This window comes from Artibeus jamaicensis, unplaced genomic scaffold, assembly GCF_021234435.1.
Source record: "Artibeus jamaicensis isolate MK-2021 breed Jamaican fruit bat unplaced genomic scaffold, CSHL_Jam_final contig_482, whole genome shotgun sequence".
Taxonomy (NCBI): Eukaryota; Metazoa; Chordata; class Mammalia; order Chiroptera; family Phyllostomidae; genus Artibeus; species Artibeus jamaicensis.
In genome coordinates this window covers 9,616,666-9,635,801 of record NW_026521857.1, presented here as the reverse complement: position 1 = coordinate 9,635,801, position 19,136 = coordinate 9,616,666, and the positions used below count along the sequence as shown (strand labels likewise).

The following is a 19,136-nucleotide window of genomic DNA, read 5'->3' as shown; positions in this document are numbered from 1 at the left end:
TTTATCTTAAACTGAGGCTTTTATTTCTCCCAACAATTTGATTAGATAGTTATATTCTATAATAAATGCACTAACAGTGCAACACATCACTCAAATCCATTGTGTCCAGTGAAATGAATTTATAAATGCCTGATGCCAGTCCAACTACCTTGCTCCCTAAAAGGACTTCCACTTTAAAATAGGATTAACACAACAAAAGGAAAACCAAAATTGAAAACTGCAGCACCTTCAACGGTATTTCTGGAGGAACAGAAGCTGAGGTCAAAGACGTGAAGGGCACGACTAAGAGGAATCGCAGATGTCTGTGCGTACCACCGACATGAGAAGGGAGCGTCAAGTGACAGCATTACGTGAGAGGGAGGGTGAGCACATCAAAGCTTCTAGCAACTGGGCAAGAACTTTTCCCCCCAGCATTTTATTATAAAAACAGTAAAACATTGTTCTAAAGAGGCAGGATCCCAAAATTCCTGAAATGCTAAAAAGGCAAGAGAAGTTTCTTATTACTATATTCCCGCTGAGTACTACGATCTATCCTAACTCCAGTCCCTCCTCCTATTCATAACCCCACACCACAGTGTATGACCCACCCAACAGCCAGAGTGGCACTTCATAAAACATAAATTTGATTATGTTACTTCCCTGCTTAAATTCAGAAATGATGAGAATTCACCAACCTCCTCCAGTTCCCTACAAACTATTCCCTACAATGCCATCTGATCTTAGTGTTCTTGTAATATTCCAATGATTGCACATTGATATTCAACGCCTGTCCAGATCTAGCAGCTCCTCAGCTTCAACATTCACTTCTCCCTAAATTCATCTATCCCTCCAGCCATACCAAATTACCTGGAATTCCTAAACCTTGTACTCTGCTATCCGCCTACAATACCTTTATTTTCTTCCGAATGGCAACTTGTACCTATCCACCCAGCTAACTCCTACACATCCTTCAGTCTCAGCTTGAGATTTGTCAGATGCCCCTTCTCTGCACTTCCATAGTAGACTGTGCATAGATTATTCTGGTACTTTCTAACTCTGTATTAAAATGATTCATTTTTCCAGCCTGTACTTATTACTATTAAAAAAATACTGAAGCCGCTTCCACCTGGGGCTCTCTGAATGACCAGGTCCGAACGCAGTAATGGGCACAAAACAGACATTCGAATAGCCATGGAACACTACACAATACACAAGGAGGTGCAAGAAGAAAGAGAGGGACAATGTGTGAAACTACATACATATAGCACTTTTACCAACCTCCTAAAGCTCCGAAGGTCATACTAATCTTCTGACATAAGCTTCAGGAAGGTCACCAATTTAATTAACAAATATTGAGAACTGAGAGTATCTATTCACATCTATATCCCCAGCACTTGTTATAGTGCCTAGTACATAGTGGGTACTCATTAAATATTTATTAAACAAATGTTGAATTTTTTTATTCATTGGTTTTAGAGAGAAGAAGGGAGCAAAAGAGAAACATCAATTTCTTCTTCTACTTATTTATGCTTTCATTGGTTAATTCTGGTAGGTGCCCTAACCAGGGGTCAGACCTGGATTCTGGTACATTAGGCCAACACTCTAACCAACTAAGCTACCAAATGTTGAATTTCCAAAGATGAAGCAAAAACTACGAGCAATGTGGTACACATATAACAAAAAGTCATGGATGTCTGTTATAATAATAAAAATACAGAGACTGTGGGGTTTTTTTTTTTAAACAAACAAAAATCTAGAGACAGAGCTACCTGTGCCAGATGTCAGGTTGGTCTCCTGGCACATTCTCCATTCAGTCACCTTAAAGCCATCAGACAACTTTTACCATTTTAGCAATAAACACAGCAAATCATCCTATTCTGTCTGGAATTCGGTCAAAATAAAGCGAACACTACATGGTGACCCAACAGTTGCAATCAACAGGAAAGTGGTGAATACACCAAAATGCTGACAAACTTACCTAACTTTTTAGTGACCACCCACAAAAGATAAGTCTTTCTTCCAATGAGAACAGTTTCTTAACAAATTATTTCTGAATTTAGTTTTGTGTTACTGTATCTTTACTAAATATTGTCAAAATACAATTCTACTTACAAGCATAAAATAGTCAACAACGAAACGCAATGACGGCCCAACTGCATCTCCCTCAGAAATTCAAATCTGAATTGTGGCTTAAATAATGGAAAAGAATCTGCAAAGATGGGAAGAAAGAGCTTTCAGAGAAGATCCTACAAAAGCAAAGGACTTCAAAGAGAGCGAGCTTACCATGCTCTAGGAACAGACAGAACACCAGTGTGACTGGACATAGGGAGAGTGGGGAGAGAAAGGCCAAAGAGGTAGGCAGGAACCAGGTTACATGCTGGCAATGAGTTTCAAACACGAACAGATTTCTACTTCAGAAAGCCCATTCTGGAAGCACTCTGAAGACAGGACCACAGATGGGGCAAATGAAAAAGCAGTGGGAAAAAAATCATAAGCAAGAAAACCAGGTGGCACCTGGACCAGAATTATAGCAATGGCAAGAGTGAGGAGTAGGTGGAGGCATATTTTGGAGCTGGACTCAAGAGAACTCACTGAAAGATTAGATCTGAATCCTACCAAAGATAATCAGATAGGATTCCCGAGCACAGGGAAAGGATTTTGGCCTGCATGTCAGTTGGCTGTGGTGCAATTCAGTGAGACAGGGAGGGTTTGGAAAGAAACAGATTTGGGGATGAGAAAATCAGTAGGGGGTTTTATGGCATGGTATATTTTTGAGATCCCTATGAAATATCCAATTAGAAATACTGATCAGCCATTTGGATATATGAAACCAAAGCTCAAAGGAGTCTTTTGGGCTGGAGACAAAAATAGGACAACCAAAATTTTAGCAAGGGTGTCCTACCCATGGCCTGCGGGATGCGTGCAGCCCAGGATGGCCATGAAATGTGGCCTAATACAAAATCGTAAATTTACTTAAAACCTTTTCTTTCCTCATCAGTTTTCATTAGTGTTTGTGTATTTAGTATGTGGCCCAAAACAACTCTTCTTCCAGTGTGGCCCTGGGGAGCCAAAAGGTTGGATGCTAGAAGATACCTAAATCTACGGGGCTGGATGGTAAGTTCACCTAAGGAGTGGTGGAAGGGAAGCCGAGAAAGAACAGGAAAAAGTACAACACAAAACACTGGGTCATTCAGAGGTCTCGTAGACAAGCTGAGATGAGAAAGTGACATTGAAAAAAGAGCAGCCAATAGGATAGAAGGATAAAAACTAGGGCATATAATGTCACTGAAATCCAGAGAAAAAAGTATTAATATTTGAAGTAGGAGATATCAATGATGTTAAATGCTGCAAGTTCAAGGACTATAGCTGTCTGTATAATATTAGTATTGTTAATGAAAGAATAAAATGATTATCCAGACTTTTTCATTTTCCTTTCTCAATTGTATTTGTTTGCTCTGTGCCAACCCACAATCACCCAGCAAAGGCCCCTCCTTTTCACTAAGTAGCTCAGAAAACAAACTCACTGCACAAGGGGACTGAGAAGAAGTATTGTGTATGGCTGTAAGCCAATAAAGAATGCTGATTCCATATTTTTGGTCCCCTAAAGAACACATTTCCTGGGTTCTAAGATGCCACCAACTATAAAAAGGCACTATATCAACTTTGTAACAGCTCTGCAAGAGGAGTGGAACATTACATTCATGTCTTTGCTAATTTTAACCTATATGCCAACTTCAAACATTAACACAGGAGATAGGATGGGATAAAATGCATCTGAAACAAAAGAAATACGTGAGATTAGCCTATCTATCTTGGAGTGGCACCGTCGAGAACAAATAAGAAATACCCAAAAAACATGTCTTTCCAGAACTTCATCACCCAAAAGAAAATAAGTGTTCAGATATACTACCACTAGTAAATGAGTAAGTTATTGAGCTAAGTATCAAGGAAGAGAAGGTCTTGCCTTAATCAGAGCCTTCATGCCAGGTCCTCCGATACCTAGGAGGAAGAAGCAGTTTTACAAAAGAGCCCTTAGGAAAAGAAGGACTAGGTAGATGGACAAGAATGGACTGAGGCAGGAAGACAGTAAGAAGGCACCACATTTGGAGAAAGACTTGCAGAGGACCCCTCAATTTTTTTTTTTACTTACTTTGAGATTCGGCCTACAGCACTACTGTTAACTTCCCACATGAAACTGAAAATCATCTGCACATTAGCCAAATATTGCCAATGCCTGAGCTGGGATGTCAGAACTGGTTTGGAAGACTACAAACTTTAGCCTAGTCAGATGCAATCTAGATCTCCAGATCTGATTATTTAGCTTTTTATTATCACACCATAGTGCTGCAATGAATAGCAGTGTGCATATTATTCTGTATCCATCCCAGATTATCTTTGGAATCAAGTCCAAAAAGGTAGGATTGTTGGGTCAGAGAATAAAGTCATAAGTAACTGCATTATACACAGCCAAATCCTCCTCCCTGAGGGGAGGCTCACTTTGCACCCCTATGAGCAATGCAATTCAGGCATCGCCCACAGAATGTGCTATCAAACCTGGGTACTTTTGCTAATCGGGTGAGAAACAGAAAGCCAGGTGAGGTTTTAACGTGCATTTTTCCTATTATGAGTCGAGCATCTTCTCATATGTTTAAAAACCATTTGCAGGTGGGGTTTGTTTTTTGTTTTTTTTCCAGTTTCCAGTCTGTTCATATCTTTTGCCCACTTTTCTATCATGTTAGTCATTCTCATTTCAAGTTTTGATTTAATAACACACATAAACAGTATATATACAAAGAGAATATTATTTGTCTATAATACTAGTTACAATATTTCTCCTAGTTTGTCATTTAACTGTTTTATAGTTGCCTTATACTTTATTGTTTCTAGGATATCAAATTTATATACCTCTTCTCTTATTGCTTCTGGATTTTGAGTCTTAATTAGAAAGTATCCTGTTCTCTCAGATACTAAGGAACTGGCCCGTGTTTTCTTTTAATACACACATGGTTTAACATTTAGATCTTTGATCTATTAAAAATTTATCCTGATATATATTGATCTTACTGAATTTTTTAAACAAAAGAGGAAATAGGATACTATCTTCTCATATCAAATTGGAAAACAATTAAAATATGATACTACCTAATGCTAGCAAAGGAATGAGGAAACTGGTACCTCTTCTTCTGCTACTGGCAATTGACACTGAGGAAACGCTTTGGAATACAATGGAGTGGTAGCTATCAGAAATGTAAATACACATCGGAATTTCACCTACACCTGCTTGTAGGATACTCACACCACATCCAGGCACAGTTATGTACACACATTCATATATATGCAAACATATATATATAAGTATATATGCCTGGATGTGGCATGTATTTATTACACATACGTTTTTAAATTCTCATTGAAGATTACTTACCAAGCAAGAGAGCTAGAAAGCCAAGTGCAATATAAGAAGACTGACTAAATAAATTATGAGCTTGCAGCCAAAATACCATTTAGCTGTTTAAAAAAAGGCAAGATAAATTTGTAAGTAGTAATTCATCACAATCTCTGTTATAACATCAGATGAAACAAAGCAAGGTGCAGAAGAGTAGGTCTTGTAATGTCATTTGTGTTTTAAAAAGAAAAAAGGAAATTCTGCCGTAAACAAAGAAAACTGCTAGAAGCATACATGCGAAACTGTTTGAGGCATCTGTTCTGGGAAGTACAATGAGGGTTCAGCTGTCCTATGTAGCACTCGTGCACACCTTTTATGTCTTCTCTCCTCTTTTCAAATTGCATGGATGTTACTTTCATAATTTTCTAGAACTTAATCCTGAGAAGGAATACATTAATATTTAGTTCATATTCATCTGTATTAATTATTAAAAGCATGTGTTGCTTTTTTCACTTGAAATTCATCAAGCTTTTAAAATTTTTTTGTAAAGTTTCCTTTTCCATACAGCTTAAGAGTCGAGTGTTCCTTCATTTCAAGATGAGAACACAAACTGTTTTCCTGCTGTGACCCATCATGAAAACAGTGACCTGATATACATTTGCTAAGGGACTTTTCTCCCCACTGCTAAAAGCTTTCTTACTCACTGAACCAAGAAAATGATGGTCAGTGACATACGACCCACTCTGAGTGTGAGGACAGAAAAACTATCTATTTTAATCGAAACACATTTACTTTCAAAACTATTTCTTTACAGACACGAAATAAATTACTTTTAAATGCTGAGTAATAAAAATCTGATTAGCAGTAACAGTAACAGCTAACATTACAGAGTATGCATCAGGTGTCCAGCAATGAGTCAAACAAGCATGTCATACCCTTTTTTTCCCATTTCATTCTCCAGATTTGTGGTGGGTTCATTTTTACTCCAATTGTATAGAGGGGGGAAAGCTACGGCTTAGGGAGGAAAAGTAACTTGCCTAAAATTACACAGTATGAAAGTGGGCGAGGATTGGAAATCCAGACACACTGACTCCAGGGACTGTCAATTTAAGGAAACTAGAAAGCCTCAATGGTGGCTCTTCACCTGTTGATCAAAATAATAACGCAGACAACATCTACAAACAAAACATAGAAGTGTCACATGGCTTTGAGGCTGCTTCATATTTCTAAAAAGGCTAATGACCAGGGTTGAAAAGGAGCTGTTTGGCTATTTCCAAAATTTCCAAGATCTTGAACATGTCAGCTGTTGGCCTTCTGGAATCAGTGACAGACATGGAAGTAAAGGGGAAATTAACAATGAGCGCTGGATCCTTACTCCAAAATACAGGCTGACTCTCACAGCGACCAAGCTTCTCTTCGCCCTGCAGGCTGCTGCGTAGTCATGGCTTTGACAGAAGAGATGAGCAGGGTTCCTATCAACACTACCCAGAATAAAACATTTACCTTACACAACTGTTCCATTTTAAAGTCAACTCAAGGAGCAGCAAAAAACACTAAGTCTATCCATAGATTTAGATAAGGCAATTAAGCATGCCAAAAAAAAACAAAAAAAAACCATTTACTAAGAATATAACAAAGAGGAAAAAATGTTTGTTTTGCCCTGGTTAGTATAGCTCAGTGGATTGAGCACGGGCCTGCAAACCAGAGGATTGTGGTTCGATTCCCAGTCAAGGCACATGCCTGGATTGCAGGTCAGTTCCCAGCAGGGGGCACACGAGAAGCAAACATACATTGATATTTCTCTCCCTCTCTCCTTCCCTTCCCCTCTAAAGATAAATAAATAAAATATTTTAAAAATGTTTGTTTCCTACCAATACCATTTGGTAGGAAAGGGAGGTCTTTACCACAGAACAAACATCCATTATACTTATTCATACCCAATGTGTATATTTACAGTAACACAAATCATTGAATGACTACTAAAAACTCAGGGGCTAGAGTAAGCCTTGATAAAGGAACTTAAAAGCACCTTTTGAAAAATAATTTCTGAAAAATCAATTAAAGGTAAAATTAAAATAAACACTCTCGTCAATGCATTTTCTCTTCTGCATTTCACTTATTATTCTCTATAAGAACTGTACAAAGTGCAGCATAAAGTAACCACGCTTTCAAAATATTGTTATAAAAACAAATGATCCATGAGAAATCACTCTCTCTTAAGTCAGCTAGGGTTGGAAGATTGGGAGGGAGAGAAGGCAGAGATCAGAAACAAAGGAGAGGAGAGGAGAGAGAGGGAAAGGAGAAATGAGAGTCTGACGGACGGACAGCATCTGTGGTTCCCAGTCTGAAGGGTTCAAACACAGAGCTGGCCCTCCACCCTCTAGTGCTGGTGATTATTTATTCGGTGTATTTCTGAATGACACAGAACACAGAAGCTCCTGGGGGAGGCACGTGCTCATGCAGATTACTCACATAACTTTATTCTCTAAAAATGCAGGCATCTCCTGCTTGTCGAAAGTTCTGGTTACACCACTTTACTTCTACAGAAGACCTACATCAAGACCTGTTTTCACTAACCAAATCCAAAGCGAATTTTCACTTTTATAAAAGAAGGCAAAAAGCGAACACAGCACTCAGCATTGTGATGCAGCAAGCCACTGGGGCTAAGTGAGCCCAGGCACCAACAGCAGCTCTGCTTTTACTGCATGTTTGTACTGTTTTAGGTTTTCCATGTTATCTGGTATGATTTGGTAGGTTACTTTTTGGATCTTGGAAAACTCAAAAACTTTTCCATATAAATCTGGCAATTGCTTCTTCAAATTCTGCCACTTCAGCTTAGGAAAGGTTTTATAGGAACGCTCTACTTCCAGACAGCCGAGAAACCTGTAGTCCTGATGAGTGCTTTGCAAAAACTAAAATGAGGAAACCACAGGTCAGCTTGAGCTCTGTTCACTGTATAAAGGGAAAAGGGAACATTTTTTAATGATAAATAAAAGCTGGAAAAACTCTACCAATAACTACTGAAAATTAATTCCATAGCTAAGTATGCCTGGTAAAAACTAGTATCAGAGTGCAAGAGCCTTTTTACTTACTATGTGGAACAGAAAATTGCTAATATTCCCCTGTCCTCTTTCCATATTAAATTGCTCAATTGATCCTGATATATAATCAGCTCAGAAGTTAGTACATCTAAAGAATCCATAATAGATGATCTACTTCTGCATTTTAAATAGGATTATAAAGTAAGAGGCAATATACACACCAAATGGCCTTTAGAGGGCCCTTCATGATCTGGGTGGTCACCATGCCTCTGCCCTAAGCCACTGCTCACCAGGCCCATCTTGCATGTAATGTTCCTGCCACACTGTGCTTTGAGGACCTCAGCACAATAAAACTTTAAAATTGAGAAGATGAAAATCTAACGCCCCCCCCCAAAAATGGGCAAAGAATATTAACTGAGAATTCATGAAAAGAAAGAAACAAACACATGGCTCTTGAACATACAAAAAAGATACTCAACCCCATTTTTTTAATCCTCTCCTTGAGGATTTTGTGTTTTTAATCCTCACCTGAGAATATTTTTAATTGATTTCAGAGAGAGAAGACAGGGCAAAGGGGAGAGAGAGGGAGAAAGAGAAGCATCAATTGGTTGCCTTACATATGTACCCCCACCAAAGATCAAATTTGTAACCCAGGTTTATGCACTGACCGGGAATCAAACTTGCAGCCTTTTGTCAATGTGATGACCATTCAACCAACTGAACCACTCAGCCAGGGGTCAACCCCATTTTTAATAAATGAAAATTAAAACTGCACTAAGAAAAAAACTGTACTATTTTTCACTTCCGTTATTGTCAAAAAAACGTTAGTTTAAAAACACATCACACTGATGTATCTATGAGGAAGGAGGCACTCCCCTGTATTGCTAGTGGGAATGCAAACTCGAAAACCACCTCTTAAGGTAATTTGACAATATCTAAGGAAAAGGCAAGTGTATATCCTCTGATCAAGAAGTTCCAAGAATGTAACCTACTATAAACATACTTGCACATGTACAAGGTTATTCGCTGCAACATTATTTGTAAGAATAAAACATGAATGGTTAAAGACATTTTAGTAAATTCAGAATTGAGACTCCTATAAAGCTGCTAAAAAAAAATGAATAACCTCTAAGTCCAAAATCAAAGAAAGATCTTCAGACATATTTTTCAGAAAAAAAGACACTAAAAAACACATATACTATGCTACCAATGAAACTCTAGAATCCATTTATACATTTGCTTATATTTTTATGAAAAATTTTGGATGTACACCATAAACAAAGAACAATGGCTAGAACTGGGAAGAGGAATAAGCACAGAATTGATGGGAGGCAAGGACTTTCCCTTGTGTAACTTATTTTTTATTTCTGAACTTCTTTAAAAGTTACATATTTTCAAAGCACAAAGGTAACTGTGAAAAATGTAGCCTGTCTTAATCTTCCTACCATCTCCCCAGCTCTTTGCTTCCCTCCACAAAGATCTCGAGCGAACGGCCTCTGTACCAGCTCTACATATTCCGCCACCTCCCATTCGCTCAGCCACCACTTTGTTCTGGTGAAGATTTCCAACCACTCACTATTTCCACGAAACTACTCTCACTGTGGGAACTGTCACCAAAGGCCAGAGACAGCCAAACTCTACTTTCTTTTCAGTGTCAACAGAATCACTCTCCTATCCTCCTCTTCCTCCCTAGCCTCTCTACTTTCTCCATCCCCTCTGCCCTTCATGAATTAGAGTTCCTTTGGACCGAGATTCAGGTTTCCTTCTACTCAACAGTTGATTCGGACCACTGCTCTCATGGTTCTGAATACTATCATTACACTGGGAGATGATACCCAAATTTATACTTTCAGTTCAGACATCAATCTGAGCTCACTATTCAACTCACCTAATAACTTCTCCAATGGAATGCAGCAAAGAAACATTAATATCAGCGTAAGGCATTTCCAAAACTGAACTCTCAAATGTTCACCTTGTATTCACAATGTCCTAATTAGGATGCAGCAACCACTCTAGGCATTAAAGTAAAGAAAAATTAATACAAAAATGTGGTTACATGGGGATGAAAAAGCCAGGACTCCAAGAGGGAAATGGTGAAGCAACCTCATAGCAGCAGGAAACCATGGCCAATCTAAGGGCTAGAGAGACCCACTGGGAGAGGCGCGATTATGAGCACAAAGCTGCACTCATTTGGCAGAGGCCAAAGAAACAACTGGTGCTGCCCAATGTCAAGAGCTAGGACTGCAAAAGAAGAGCTAGCTGTCTGATAGGAACTGAAGCCACAGGTATGAAACTGCCGCTTCCTGAGACTTGAACTACAGGAAAGAAAATACCCTACCTCATCTCAACTCCTATCCTTCAGTCTATCTTCTATCAGTGCCTTCCTTTGTCCAACTCTACCCACAAAAGCCAAAGGGTAAGCAAGTCTGTGAAGTGTAGCTCCATGCAATATAGTAGACAGAGAAAGTCAGAAAACTGAATCTTAGCCCAACAGGCAAATGACTAAATCTCACCTCTTCCATCTTCACCATCTCCATAAATGGCACATTAACCAAAATGTTTAAACTAGAAACATGGGATCATCTTTAATCATTCCCTTCACCTCACCAACATCCAAAACAAATCCAACATCTCCCAAAAGATTTCACTTCCAAAATAATGTGAATACATCCTCTCTTTATCTCTACTGCCACACCCTTATAGAAGCTGAAAGTCATCGTGTGTCACCTAGACGATTGCAATGGTCTGCTATCCTATGGCTGCCACCAAAGCAGCTTAGAAAACTATCAAGGAACCAAAGGAAAGGAAGAGTTGTTTTGTCTTAATGGTCACTAATAATCTAAATATATAGATCATTGAAAACTGAGTGAATAAGATATATGCCACTGACAGCTATTTGAAACTACATTTTGATAAGATAAAAAAATAAGTTTGCCCTGGCTGGTGTGGCTCAGTGGATTGAGCGCCAGCTTGTGAACCAAAGGGTCACTGGTTCAATTCCCAGTCAGAGCATATGTCTGGGTTGCAGACCAGGTCCCCAGTTAAGGGCGTACGAGAGACAACCATACAGTGATGTTTCTTTCCCTCTCTTTCTCCCTCCCTTCCTCTCTCTCAAAATAAGTAAATAATATATTTTTTAAATCTTTAAAAAACAATGTTTATTACTGAGAATTTACCACACAGAAAAAATAGAGCTGTTACAAAATAAATTGTACCTTTTTTTAAGAACAATTCAGCAAAATAAAATTCCAGTTTATTGTTGAACAACACTGTTTCACAGAAATATCAAAATAAATAAGTGAGTGTCCTGACTGGTGTGGCTCAGTGGATTGGCCAGTGTCCCACAAACCGAAAGGTCACCAGTTCGATTCCCAGTCAAGGTCCATGCCTGGGTTGCAGGCCAGGTCCCTAGTCGGGGCGTGGGAGAGGCAACCAATCAATGTTTCCTTGTCCTTCCCTTCTCTTCTCTCTAAAAATAAATAAATAGGACTTCCAGCCAAGATGGAGGCCTAGGTAGATACAGTTTGCCTCCTCAAACGACCAAAAGAAAGACAGCAACAAATTTAAAAACAAAAAATTACCAGAACTGCCAGAAAATCAAACTGTATGGAAATCTGACAACCAAGGAGTTAAAGAAGTAACATTCATTCAGACTGATAGGAGGGGCGGAAACTGGCAGCTAAGGCAGAGTGGACTAGCGCAAGAAGGCAGTGGCTGGAGGACCGAAATGGGCAAGGCAGCGGGTGGCAGACCAAGTGGTCCCACACTTGTGTGCAGATAACCGGGAAGAACAACTGAAGAGTGAGACAGATGGTGCAACCCAGGGTTCCAGCGAGGGGAAATAAAGCCACACCTCTGGGCCATGGTGGTGGGAGAAAATCCAGCCTCACAGGACGGTACCTTGAAAAGACCCACAGGGTCCTACGAGGTACGCAAACCCACCCACCTGGAACTCAGCACCAAAAGTGCCCAATTTGCTTATGGGTAGCAGGGAAAGTGACTGAAATCAGGCCAAGAGCAGAGCAGTTGGCACTGTTCCCTCTCTGACCCCTCCCCCACATACAGCAACACAAAGCATCAACATTGGTTGCCCCGCCCTGGTGAATACCCACAACTCCGCCCCTTACAAGATAACAGGTGCACTGAGACTAAGAAATATGGCACAAATGAAAGAACAGATCAAAGTTCCAAAAACAGAACTAAGCAATAGAGAAAGAACCAATCTATCAGATACAGAGTTCAAAACACTGGTAATCAGAATGCCCACAGAAATGGTTGGGTATGGTCACAAAATGAAAGGAAAAATGAAGGCTATGCAAAGTGAAATGAAGAGAAATATACAGGAAACCAACCATTAAGGGAAGAAAACTGGGACTCAAATCAATGATTTGAAGTAGAAGGAAGAAATAAACATTCACCTGGAACAAAATGAAGAAATAAGAACTCAACAAAATGAGGACAGGCTTAGGAACCTCCAGGACAACTTTAAATTTTCCAACATCTGAATCATAGGAGTACCAGAAGGAAAGGGGAAGAGTAAGCAACTGAAAACTTATCTGAGAACATAATGAAGGACAACTTCCCCAAGCTAGCAAAGGAAACAGACTTCCAACCTTGGGAATGAGCTCTCCCAGTCCCAGGCCAGGCAACACAGCCCAGGGATCCAGTGCCAGGAAGTTAAATCTCTATAACTTCTGGCTGTAAATACCACTGAGGGGTGGGGTGTTAGAATAAACTCCTGGATTTTCAGGAGACTTCACTTAAAGGGCCTGAACAGGCTTAGAACATACACAAATCAAGCCACTCTAAGATTCACCACCAGGGCAAGAGCTGAAAGGGTGCCAGTCACATACGGGAAGTGAGTGAACTGAATGGAAACAGAGCGAGGGCCACGCAAACCTCCAGAAGCAAGGCAGCAGCACTATCTCCTCTCTGAGCCCAACATATTGCCTCACCCTGGTGATTACCTAAGGTCCTGTCCAACACAATTTACAGGCACCTTTTCTACAAGAGGACATGCTATTAAGACAGGGAGTCAAAGCAGCTCTACTTAATACACAGAAACAAATACAGGGAGCTGCCAAATTGAGGAGACAAAGCAATGTGGCCCAAATGAAAGAACAGAACAAAACCCCAGAAAAAGAAAAAAATGAAATGGAAATAACCAACCTATCAGATGCAGAGTTCAAAACACTGGTGATTAAACTGCTCAAAGACTCACTGCTCAAGGTGCTCATACTCACTGACTATGGCAAAAACATAAGGGAAGAAATAAGTGTAACATGAAGAGAAATAAATAAAAATCTACAGGAAACCAATAGTGAAGGGAAGGAAGATGGGACTCAAATCAATGATACCAAACATAAGAAAGAAATAAACATTCAACTAGAATGAAAAGGAAACAAATTTTTAAAAATAAGGATAGTATAAGGACTCTCTGGGACATCACCAAACATACCAACATCTGAATCCTAGGGATGCCAAAAGGAGAAGAGGAAGCGCAAGAAATTGAAAACTTATTTGAAAAAAATGATGAAAGGAAACTTCCCTAATGTGGTCAAGTAAATAGACATACAAGTTCAGGAAGCACAAGGAGTCCCAAACAAGTTGGACCCAAGGAGGACCACACCAAGACACATCATAATTAAAATGCCACCAGTGAAAAATAAAGAATCTTAAAAGCACCAAGAGAAGAGCAGAGAGTCACCTACAAAGGAGTTCCCATAAGACTGTCAGCTGATTTCTCACAAGAAACTTTGCAAACAAGAAAGGATTGGCACGAAGTATTCAAAGTGACGAAAAGCAAGGACCTACAACCAAGATTACCCTAAACAGCAAAACTATCATTTAGAATGAAAGGGGCAGATAAAGTGCTTCTCAGACAAGGTAAAGCTAAAGGAGTTCATCATCACAAAACCATTATTACATGAAATGTTAAAGGGACTTATTTAAGAAAAAGAAACTAAAACCATAAACATTAAAAAAGGCAACAAATTCAAAACTATCAACAACTGAATCTAAAAAAAAACAAGCAAATGACAAGAACAGGAACAGAATCATAGATACGGAGATCTTTTGGAGGATTATCAACTGGGACGGAGAAGGGGAGAGTGGGGGAAAAGGTGCAGGGATTAGGAAACATAATCAGTAGGTAGAAAATAGACAGGGGGAGGTTAAGAATAGTGTAAGACATGGAAAAGCTGAACAACTTATATGTACAACCTATGGACATGAACTGAGGGGTTGGATTGCTGGAGGGATGGCAGGGTATCAGGTGGAGGAGGGAAAAGGTAGAAAAGTTGGGACAACTGTAACAGCATAATTAATAAAATGTATTTTTTAATGATACATGAAAAACAGTTCTATTTAGCCAAGAAGCAAATCATAACCACCAAGAGAAATCACTCATTAGCAAATTTGCTAAACATCTAGTATCTGTTCAGATTATATAAAACCTTCTATTGTTCAGCAAAAATAAATAACTCAAGTCATCTGTTAGTAATGGTGCATTTCCAGGACCAATTCCATAGTACACTAGTAGCTCCTTGAAGGGAAGTTTAGAATACTGCTCAGTATTATCTCTAATACAAAAGCTATTATGTATTTAACCCAGCAAACTTACTGAGTCAAACAATTACCAATTTGGTTATCAAAAGAAAAAGACCCACTCGACACTGCCAAGAGAGGAAGGATCTAAAACAAAACATAAAGCTAGGTATAGGTTTCTTAGACTTCAACATGCAAAAAAGAATAACTTCAAAGATCTATAATTGTAGCCCTGGCTGGTGTAGTTCAGTGGATTGAGCTCGGGCCTGCAAACCAGACAATCGCAATTCGATTCCCAGTCAGGGCACATGCCTGGGGTGCAGACCTGTTCCCTGCAGGCCAGTTTCCAGCAGGAGATGCGCAAAAGGCAACCATACATTGATGTTTCTCTCCCTCCCTCTCTCCTTCCCTTCCCCTCTGAAGATAAATAAATAAAATCTTAAAAAAAAATCTATAAATGAAATAATGAAACTGTATGTGAGTGAAGCACTTTAAGGCCAGTGTCCACTCTGATTAGTTGGTGCCAATGCTATGCCAACATGAGATATTTTGAGTATGACTCCCAGAAAGAAACCACATATACCATTTGTATACCCAGTAGGCATCCAATAATTGTTGTTTGATTGACTGACGGATAGTCATAAACAATATCCCAAAAAGACAGTACCAAACTTTCTAAATTACAAAGATGTTTTACCAATTTGACACAAAAAATAAGTAGCTATAAAGAGAGGGAACAATATTACCTTAAAGGATTATTTGGGAAAAAACACTATTAGAACATATTATTCATTTCTCACAGTAGCTGGGGACTTCCTGAGGAGAGAAGAGAATATTTAAATATCTGACACTATTGCATAGAGACAGGGAAAACTATATTAATGAAACAACCAAGATCGTGTAACCAGAATTTGAGAGTTGAGGATTATATTAATGTTATCACTATTTTAAATTAATATTAATATGTCCTAACTCCTTATCTACTTTTCAGATTTAAATTTTATTTTAGGTGATTCCAATTTTAGTTTATTTATTTCATTTCTAGTTACAAAGTTAAAAATAGTGTATTCTAGTCTTAATTTTGATTTAAGAACGAGACAATATAAAGAACTATTATAACTTAATGATAAAAGGACAATAATCCAATTAAAAATGTGTGAGAGATCTGAATAGACATTTGTCCAAAATTATACAAATAACTCTTAACCACATGAAAAGATGCTCAACCTCAACACCCATCAGGAAATGCAAATCAAAAATACTAATTTTGCAGGAAATGCAAAACCAAAAGCCCTGGCCAGTGTGGCTCACTTGCTTGGAACATCATCCCATAATGGAAAGGTTGCAGGTTCAATTCCCAGGCAGGGCACATACTATAGTTTCAAGTTTGCTCCCTGGTCCTGGCATGGGAACATGTGACCCCCTCCCCATTCCCTGTCAGAACATATACAATCCCCGGTCTGGGCACCGACCCCAGGCCCAGGTATGTCCCAGAGGCAACCAATCAATGCTTGTCTCTCACATCAATGTTTCTCTGTCTCCCTTTCTCACTCCTTTCCTTTTTCTCTAAAAAACAATGAAAAAAAATGTTCTCGAGTGAGGATTTTAAAAAAAGAAGGAAAATAACTACTAAACTACTATGAGACACCACCTCACACCTTCTAGGATGGCTATAATAAAAAATAAAATGAAATAATAACAAGTGTTGGTGAGGATATAGAGAAACTGGAACCATCATACACTGCTGATGGGAATGTAAAATAGCACAGCTGATTTAGCAAACAGTGTGGCAGTTCCTCACACTGGTAAGCAAAGAGTTAACATATGATCCAGCAATTCCTCTCCTGGGTATACATCCTAAAATAATATGTTCACAGAAAAACTTGTACATCAATAGAGCATTATCCTAATAGCCAAAAAAGGGGAAAAAACACCCATCAGCTGATAATCAGATAAATAAAATGTGGTATATCCATACACAGGAATATTACTAGGCAATGAAAGAAATGAAATAGACAAGGTGAATGAGAGCAGTCCCAAAGTAACACGTGTTGTATGATTCCACTAATGAAATCTCCAAAGAGACAGAAAGGAGACTGGTGGTTGCCTAGGCCTGGGAAGTCTAGGAAGACTGAGGGGTAACAGTTAAAGAACACAGAGATTCTATTTGGATTAATAAAACTATTTTAACCCCTGGCTGGTGTGGCTCAGTTGGTTGGGCATCATCCTGCAGACCAAAGGTCACAAGTTCCATCCTGTCAGGACACATGCCTGGGTTGCCGGTTTGGTCCCCAGTCCGAACACATGCAGGAGGCAACTGATGGATTTTTCTCTCTCACATAAATGTTTTTCTCCTTCTCTGTCTCCTTCACTTTCCCTCTCTCTAAACAAAAAAAGTTTTAAAAGAGTTTTAAATGGACTGTAGTGATGGATGCACAACTCTGTGACTATACTAAATGATACTGAACTATACGCTTTAAATAATGTATGTATGGAATGAAAGTTATTATCTCACAAACACTATTTAAAGAACAAAACACCAACAAAAAAACTAGAGACAAGCTTGAGCCACACCATCACCACTGTTCTCATCTCTGTGCCCTCTGCCTAAATCTGCCCTAGAAAACTCCTACTCATCGTTCTCAGCTAAGTTACATGCCACCCCCACCCCCCGTAGGAAGCCTCCTCTACTGAAGTTCTTCAGAAAGGCACTGCTTTCCCCTGTGCTTACAGATGAACTTGTGACACTTCCTGGGGAAGATGCATAAATATGTCCACCTTAATCTGAGTCCCTCAGTGGATTACTCATCTTTAAATCCCCTTAATCTGAGTCCCTCAGTGGATTATTCATCTTTAAATCATCAGAGATGAGCAGAGAACTTAGAAAAAAATATACTCTTACTCTGGGCAGGTACATGGGTGTGTGGGTGATGGGTGAGTGGGTAAATGGACAAAGGATGAATGGAGAGAGAGAAAGAAACAAAGAGCAAGCATGAATAAACAAAGACGCAAAGATCAGGGAGGCAGAATGGCATGTTAACGAGTAAGCATGAAGACCTGAGGAAGCAAAGAGCAATCATAAGCTGACACTAGAGAAATGCTTTCAGCAGAAGCTGGGGTCAAAAACTGATGGAGAACCTAGTATTTATTCCAGGGGATCATCTTGTCCTAACAAGGGCAAAGACAGCAGCAATCTTTCATTCTATGGAACACTGTGCACCAATAAAAAAAAATGTACTTACAAAAATATCATGAAAATATATTTTTTCCATTTACCAGAGATTATGCAATTTAAACATATAATTATAATTATAAAAAAGTAAAAGAAAAAACAAAACACCCTACATTAAAAATAGATTAGAAGGAATTGTACTGAAATGTTAACAGTAGCTATATTTAGATCCTGGCACTAATGTTCTAGAGATCGGGCCCTGCTAGATTCCAGAGGCTTTCCAACATGAGTCTGGGCCTGACAAGACAGTTCTTCCCCAAGCCTGACGCCTGCCATCTGGAGGTTCTGACGAGCCTCTGGAAACATGTTCTGCCTCACCTGACTGGCTCATCTGAAAGGGCTGGCTCCTCAGAGCTGGCTGAGGCCCCAAGGGTCTTCATCCAATTATGCAACAGAGGCCCAGGCTTGGACCTGGCAAGCCAAAGTTCTAACACTGGCCTTGAAGGAGGGCTATTTCGATAGTTCAGAGATGAGGTAACAAGGGCCAAAGGTATACTGTTAATTATGAGTAAACAAAAACTCAAGTGAAAAGATTTTTGCAAAAAAAAAAAAAATTTAGTAACTGACTACATATGGGAAATGACAGCAGGAGGAATGACAGGTTTCGAACCTAGAAGCTAATCCAAATGCTGACACCAGTAACACAAGTGGAAGCAGACAGAGGGGCAGGTCGCAGGAGAGAACATGTACCTCCAGCATTAGATGTGTTGTTCACTTTAAGATACCTGTCCAGGGATGTACGCAAGGAAAACTGTGCTGCAAGCAATTTTAAGTGCAGGAAAGGAACTCACAGAAGGTCAAGGGTGATGTCACTGAAGACGACAGACAACAGGTACTGAGGTGAGGAGGGCTACTGTGTACCAGGGTTCAAAATCATCAAGAAGATGGAAATATGTCACAAAGTTATGATGGGTGGGCAAGACTTTGAAAAAATGCTTGCCTGACTGAGTAA

General features: G+C 39.3%; 1 protein-coding gene across 2 annotated transcripts in view; it reads right to left on the bottom strand.

Annotated features, from left to right (window-relative positions):
- CDKAL1 (CDK5 regulatory subunit associated protein 1 like 1) overlaps positions 1-19,136 on the bottom strand; it is a 667,880-nt gene that overhangs the window by 548,513 nt on the left and 100,231 nt on the right. The window lies entirely within an intron of this gene.